Source organism: Triticum urartu, chromosome 2A (genome assembly GCF_056163025.1).
Source record: "Triticum urartu cultivar PI428250 chromosome 2A, HENAU_Tu73, whole genome shotgun sequence".
NCBI lineage: Eukaryota > Viridiplantae > Streptophyta > Magnoliopsida > Poales > Poaceae > Triticum > Triticum urartu.
In genome coordinates, this window is record NC_141874.1 from 23,326,779 (window position 1) to 23,334,988 (window position 8,210).

Genomic DNA, 8,210 nt, shown 5'->3' on the forward strand with positions numbered 1-8,210 from the left:
CGGAATTGTCAAAAAAATAAAAGAAAATAAGTTTCTCATGTGATATGTGGTCTAGTTGTTGGGAAAATTTGCAAATGTGAATTTTGACTTTATTTGCAAAATCTCTCTGAAATTTGTAAAAATGGGCATAACTTTTGCATACTAATTCGGATGAAAAAGTTTTTTATATGAAAAATCATCTACTCGAAAAGTTACATCCGAATTTAATCGGGGGAACCCCGTTAAACATTTGCAAAATCCTCAAAAACCTAATATAAAAAAGTTACGGGGCTTTTAAGATCTAGAATGGAAAAAATCGAAAAATATTCAAACAGTGGGCAAACTGTGGTCAAACAATGGTCAAACTAATTATTCTAGAATATTAGTGTTACTAAATAATTATTTTAGTTATTTCAATTTTGGTCAAATTTGGTCAAACTGTGGTCAAACAATGGTCAAACTAATTATTCAAGAAATATTAGTGTTACTAAATAATTATTGTTTTTTAAAACAATAGTTTCAAACTCAAACAGTGAAATGTGTCACTTCATGCTCAAGCAAAATTCCTGAAGATTAATAGGATTGACATCTTACTATTGTTAGGAAAACAACAAGTGCAGACTTGGAGCGAGGGAGAATAGAATCCGGAAGTTAAGCATGCTCAGGCTGGGGGAGTGGGAGGATGGGTGACCGTTCGGAAAGTTAGATGATTTGGAATGATGAGGGGTGATTAGAGGATAAATTGAGAAGTGATGAGGGGTGGTGATTACAGACTAGAGGTTAAAATAATTCAGAAATTTGAAAATAAAAAAAAACAAAAAAAAATCATAAAATTTCCTTTAGTCCCGGTTGGTGTTACCAACCGGGACTAAAGGTGGAGCTCCACGTGGCCGCGCCCTTTAGTCCCGGTTCTGGATTGAACCGGGACTAAAGGGTTAGGGCATTAGTACCGACCCTTTAGTCCCGGTTCATGAACCGGGACTAAAGGCCCTCACCAACCGGGACAATAGGCCCCTTTTCTACTAGTGCGAAGGCAACATGCATATGTAGGATAAATTGTATATAGCTATACATGTGTGTATGTGTGAATTAATATGGTTTGTGAGACATTGATGATATATATATGATTGGTTCTACTAGAAATTCTATATATATATATATATATATATATATATATATATATGCATAACGTGTACAATGTGTAGTATCGTAAAATACCAGCAAACGAAAAAGAATTAAAATGGAAAACACAAAATTAAATGAAAAAAAATCATAAAACCAAACCCCCCAAACATTTTAGTACCGGTTGGTGTTACCAACCGGTACTAAAGGGCTCCCGGCCCCCGGAGCTGGCTCGTGCCACGTGGTTGCCCTTCAGCACCGGTTCGTGCTGAACCGGTACTAAAGGGGGGGGCTTTAGTGACCACACTTTAGTGCCGGTTATGGAACCGGCACTAAAGGGTCTTACGAACCGGTGCTATTGCCCGGTTCTGCACTAGTGATGAACCGGAGGAGAGGCAGAGGCACCAAGGTGGAGGCGCGACGCAGTTGGTTCCGGCGAGACAGAGGCGGCGGCGGCGTAGGTTTCTTCAACCGATCGATAATTGCTAGCGATCCGATGCCTCATCGCTGGCCGCCGCTTTTTTTTTGAGGGAAAGCCATCATGGCGGTTTATATTTCATGTGAAAATAAGGATACATCGTTTGATAGGATTGAGCGGATGCTTTGCTTATGGAGATATTTTACACCTGGGTCCAGGGTTACTTGTGTCTGGCCTGGACCTCTAGCTGCTCGTGGGTTTGGTCCAGTGGCGTTGGTCAATTGGCCCGGACGAACACTGTAGCTATTGAGCGCCTAAGGCGACGGTTTTAGGACCCACACACCCCCTCCGCTTCACTAGTTCCTATATCGGCCAGCACAAGTAGTTTTTCTTTTCACCGGTTTCAGGTTTCCTGGGTTTTTCTGGTCATCTTTCTTTCCATTTTTCATGACGGTTTTTGCTCGGTTTTTCCATTTCTATCTCTTTTCCTTTTTTGTTTTCATTTTTATTCTTCTTTTACCTTGTCCATTTTATTTTCATTTTTATATTTCATTTTTTAAATGCACGAACTTTTTTCAAATTCGTCAACTTTTTTTTATCAAATTTGAGAACCCTCTTTTAAAACCATGTGAACTTTTCTTCAAATTTGTGAACTTTTTCCACACCTGTGATTTTGTTTTTCAAAATCCATGAACCTTTTCATCTTTATGATTTTTTTCTTCAAAACCCGGTGAACTTTTCAAAATCGGCGAACATTTTTTGAAAAACAAAATCCATGAACTTTTAAAATAAGATGGATTCATGATTTTTTTCTTCAAAACCCGGTGAACCTTTCAAAATCGGCGAACATTTTTTGAAAAACAAAATCAATGAAGTTTTAAACAAAATTCATGAAGTTCATCTTATTTTAAAAGTTCATGGATTTTTTAAAAGTTCATGGATTTTGAAAAACAAAATCACAGGTGTGGAAAAAGTTCATCTTATTTTAAAAGTTCCGCGAGGACGCCATGGTCCATGGACAAGGTGTCCTGGCCCTGTGTTGGATTCGATTCAATTTGGAGTTGACGTTCTATTCGTGAAGCACCTTCTCTTCTCTGCTGCAGGAAACCATCTCTCTCTCTGTCTCTCGATGCTGAATCAAGCTGGTGTTGCTGCAACTTCAACACCCCAACAAGCAGCACCAACCCGCCCTTCCTTCTGTGACGACCCAGCAGGTCCAGCACAGGTATGAATTCTTCATCTTACTCTCCTTCTATTGTTTTATTCACCCCCCCCCCCCCTCCCCCCCCATCTTTATATCTCTTAGTGTTTCTCTGGTGCTAATTTAGTAATTTTAATCTTACGGTTTGCATCCTTAAAGTGTATTTACCATGTGAAAAATAGCATAGATTGACACATACATTTGTTGTTTTCTGTTATGAACTGTCTTGTAGCTGCTAGCCATGGCTAAAGTAGCATTGCTTTTACCAACATGATATGAAGTGTTGCCTTGTGTGAGCCCTTTGCCTTCTCTTCCTACCGAAATTGATATATGTTCCAATGTGTTGGTCAATGGGAGCAAACAACAGTACCAGATGGATGGTGGTGGCTATGTTTCAGTTTTTTTTACATTTTGAGGCATGTACTGATGGTGCGTGAGATTGGCTGACCTCACGTGTGTATTTGTCATTGCAGATTCATGAAGCTTTTATATCAAGGTTCCCATTTGCTATTGAAATCTCAGAAGAAATTTATCGAAGGTTTGTATATCATTTCCAATTTATATTTGCAGTTTAGTCTTCCCCAAAACTGACAATTTTCTGTAATTATTTTGGGCTGCTTTGGTGGTGAGATGAGAAGACTGAAGGTAGTAGTCCATTTCGCAAAGCAAAGCCATCACTACCTGTTTCTGAATTGCATTGGGGAGGGGCGAGGGGCGAGGTATATTGCCTTAGGAAGCAGAACTTCCATGGCTTATCCCGAAGGATTTCATGCATGAGTTGCTTTTATTTACATATAGTTTGTGTAAAAAAAGCCGGTCTAATAATCTCAATATGGTGACTGATACAACAAGAACATGCTAATTTCTTGCAGGAAATATTGTCCAACGTAGTCTTGATATTTCATATATACCATCAATTTTTTTGCCTCAAGCAACGAGAATAAAATCAGTTCTGTGTTGTGCAGCAAATATCATGAGAGTGACCACTCCAAGATTATAATGTTGGCAATTATGTATGGTCCTAGCCATGATTTATAGCATATTGTAGTCAAGGTATAGTCTGTACTGTCATTTTGTTTTTGCGGTTAAAAGATATGATAGTTCAATTGTCCAAAACGAATTTTAGAAGTTACTACTTTGGGTCATTAGTTCGATGATAACATTTGTTCATGATGATGTCCATTTTTTAGTTATTCTTGGTATCATTCTTGTGTTTATTAAGAAAAGGTTATACCATATTATTTGGAACTTTATCTCAGCTTTTCTGTTTGCAAATTGATTGTTGAACTTTTGGTGCCAGGAGAGGAAGGGCCATGGCGGAGGCGGCTTGTCGGACCTAGCGTTGAGCAGTGTCTCTCCATGCCGCCGGGACGGCGAGCCCATGGAGAAGTGCGGTCACCCTGGTACATGGCCGTCTTCCATCTCCATCTGCTGCTCCCCACTCCTGCCGTCCATAACCTGTGTCGTCGCTGCTAGGCTGTTCCCACCTGTTGATACTACTCGGATCCCTTGGCTATTCAGGTGATTTGAGTCATCCCTACCTTGTGCATGTTGTGTTTGATAAAATGTCCATGAGCTAATGGGTTGTTGATCTTGTGTTTCTTGTCTTCCTCTCCTTGATTAACAGTTTCTGTCTCCACATCTATGCAACCTTTCCTGAATGGACTCAAGAGTTAGGACTGCTGAGTTAGTAATCAATCTCATGGTATGTCTGTTGTGCCACTGAAGTTGTTTATACTGATAGGTTATAGGTAATAGCAATAAAATAGTTCATTCGAGAGATCGGTGAATAAACACGGCCTTTCTGGGGTTGTCGAGGTTTGACTTGATTTACCCATTTTTCTCTTATCACTGATTCTTGCGCTACAGTTCAACGAGCGGATTCCTTTTTCTGTTCAAGAACAAACACAATTCAGAAAAGTTGAGGTTTAGGTGCCTGGTCCCTTGGTAATTACCAACTTGCTGTGCTTCATCTAACCAACTAAATGCATAAGTACCATTTGTTTGTCATTGGGAGTAAAAGAATTTGCAAATATGTATGTCAATAAGTCATGGTATTTCTCTTTTTTCATATGACATAAAGTACTTACATCCTAATACATGCCTTAAATGGTCAGATGTTTTGTCTCTCTTTTAGGCTGATGAATTTATATCAAGATGTTAATAGGTTATAGGTCTTCAGGCGCCTACAGGAATATGGCATAATGTACACTATTTTTTATCTGGCATGTTTCAACTTCTGCACTATTAGCATATTTTTCGTTGGAAATTCCCAACAAAGCAATCAACTAATGGTTAGAATGCATTTCTATTGTTATTGCAGGTATTCACTAATAGAGAGTTGCTTCCAAAACTAAAGTAGCTAAAGCTTTTTCGAAAATCTGCTTTAGGTTGCGGGCTGGAACTTGCTCTTTCATGTGATCTGCGTATATGTGGTGTTGCCTGTAATCTTCAGTACGCAATACATTTCATCTTATGGAACATAATCTCGCTGCGTATATTTGCACATTTGAATGCACGTACTGATTTGCAGGAGAAAATGCAACCCTTGGATTGCCTGAGACAGGCCTTTCTATTATTATTCCTGGGTATGTGGGTAACACAGATACGGTGCCCTGCTTTCGCCTATAAATTGGACAGTTATATATACTTTTCTCCTCTGTTCGCTTTGCTGAGGGAAAGCGACTGTAATCAAATCCTATTAGGACTCAGAAAGAGGAGTGCTATCTCCTACTTGCTTTGGAGTTGGGAATCCACCTCTGATGAGGGGTCTTGAATTTATTTTTCATACTTACCTGTATATATGAATAATTTAAATAACTGGACAATTCTGAATACTAACATCAGTTGCTATCTTAACGACAAGGCATGTGTACCAAATTCATTTTCTGGTGAAATCAATATTGGCACATGTAATTATGATGAAACCGGTCGCATACATTTAATTGTCACAAGTGTATCTGTTTTATTTTACCAAAACTTACTGAAAGCTTCCTCCAAAACTAGCTAAGGTGCTAAACTGTGTTCTTCAGTCAGTGGATAACCTCCGTTTGCTGTGATATGCAGAGCCGGGGGCACACAGTGTCTTCCTAGGATCATCGGAAGGTACAGAGCGAAGGAACTTATATTCACAGGCCACAGATGGGATGCAGCTGAAGGTGTCATGATGGGTAGCACTAGCCAATAGCCATGTCGTGTTTCCTCCCACTGCCATCAGTTCTTAAGAACACTTCAAATGGATGTCTGCACTGCAGGACTAGCGAACTACTACGTTCCAGACGGGTAGGCCTCTGGCAATGCTCTTGAATGAACTTGTGAGATAACGAAGAAAGTAAGAACCATTTTCAGTTTTGAACATACCTATTCATTGAAAATATTATCAGTGAGAGGATGCACCCAAAAATCAGTATGAGCATATGGTGAGTTGAGAGCTGTAGTCAATCATTGTGTATGCCATGTAACGCATCACTATGTGCAAGATGCATCCTTGTAGCTGTTCTGAAGTGGCGTCTTTGTGGCAGGGCCCTCTGGGGGTAAGAATGGCCAAGAAGGCCATCGATGGAGGAATGGGATAACAGACATGGGCTCCGTGTTGGCTGTCGAAGGGGAATGCTATGAGTAGCTGCTGCATACGCAGGATCACCTCGAGGTCCTAGTTGCATTCGCCGAGAAGAGGAAGCCCGTGTACAGTGGAGAGTAGTTTGTTTGATGAGGAACTTCCTTTGTATGCGAGCGTATTTTGCTTAGATATTGATGATTCTATGCTAAATTTCTATTCGGTACCAAATGAGTCAATGGTCAATCCAACAACTATCTGTTAGTTGCACCAAGTTAAGTTGAAGTGAATTATCTAATGAAGACATGCTCAGCCTATGAGCGCGGAGGAACCTCTCTAGACAGGGAGTCAGGTTAAAAATGACAGGGAGAAGCTTGCCAGCCCAAAAGTACAACCGCAATAGACTGTAAAATCTTGGTTTACTGGAGATGCTATAATCCCAAGCACATAGTTCCAGTCTCAAAGTTTCTCCTCGTTTGTCCTTGACTGCGTTGATTGATCATGTAACATGACGTACGGATTTGATGGGAATGTCTTGCCATAGTCAGGTCAAATGGTGCTTATATATTGTCTGAACCTTGGATTTTGCATATGGCGTTCCCAGTTCGTCAGTGTCGTCGTATCAAAACATACGAGCCAAATTATATTGAAGACCTCATGATACATAGCCAAACAAGCCACCAAATAGAACGGTTCCTTCCAAGTCCCAACGGCATGAAGACTGTCACCGCAGCCCAGTCTTCTCCCTGCGCCTCGGCTCGCGCGGCACCCATGGCCGTGTCCTCGGCGCCAGGTAGTGCTTCACGGACCACGACGTGACCTTCGCCGACCGCCCGCGGTTCCCCTCGCTGCAGCTGGTGTGCTACGGCTGCACCACGCTCCCGACGTGCCACTACGGCCTGTACTGGTGTAATCTCCGCCGCGTCGCCACAACTCCTCTTCACGCACCGTGTGGGCTGCCTGACTGCCGACATCGCCCGTGAGGTGCGCGCAATGGCGCCGCCTGTCGCGTGCGGGCACCATCGCCCCTGGGCCCTGGCGGTGTCGCGCTGGTGGAGCTCCGGCAGAGCCTATGCGAGTTGTCCCTTAGCGCCTTGACGGAGACCGTCGTGCAGACACGACATCGTCGACGACGGCCATGATGGCGCCTTGATGGACAGAGGACACAGACATGTCTCCGGAGGCACAGGAGTTCAAAAAGTCGCTGACGAGAGACGACGGTGGATTGGGCAACGTCGCTGCTGCTCAACCATCCGGGCGCCCTGGCGAAAGCGCAGGTCAAGATGGACGCGGCTGTCGGAACAACCCGCCTTTTCCGCGCCGATGACTTTCCCTACCTCGGCCACCTAGATGTACCCGCCCGTCCCGGCGATGATCCCGCATGAGCCCTCTATGCACTGCACGGTGGCGGGCAACCATGTCCCGAGCGGCACGACGCTCCTCGTGAAAGTGTACACCATCCACAGGGACCCGGCGGCACTGGAGTTCAGGCCGGAGCAGTTCGAGGAGCGGAAGGCGTGTGCCACCCAGATCGCAAAGAAGCAACCAGAAAGGACGCGTACATACCTGGCACCGCAAAGGAACGCCTCAGGCGGCGCGCCATGGGCGCGCCCCATCAACTAGTTAAAATTATACTACATCATCTCTTTTCACGTGCGATGCTTGGTAGAGGTGTTCTGCCATGAGCCAGAGGATGGTCGCCAGTTCGCCACCATTGTTGAGCTTCTTGGCATGCGACTCCCTGCTGCACTTGTTGCCCGCGTAAACGAGAAAGTCCATCCACACGTCAAGGACAAGCTTCAAGGTGTCAATGGTGGGCCATCACGCACACGGAAGACGGAACAGATCCTTGACGCGTGCATGGCTCGGGTACCGAGGATCAGCCGATCGCATGGTGACCAACCTCTCGCATGTCCGTTGGTACAACCTTTTTT

The 8,210-nt window shown here is 43.3% G+C and overlaps 1 pseudogene; it reads left to right on the forward strand.

Moving 5' to 3' along the window:
* The first annotated feature begins 2,648 nt into the window (after nt 1-2,648).
* Nucleotides 2,649-6,420, forward strand: LOC147983056 (putative enoyl-CoA hydratase 2, mitochondrial; annotated as a pseudogene).
* Nucleotides 6,421-8,210: the final 1,790 nt, after the last annotated feature.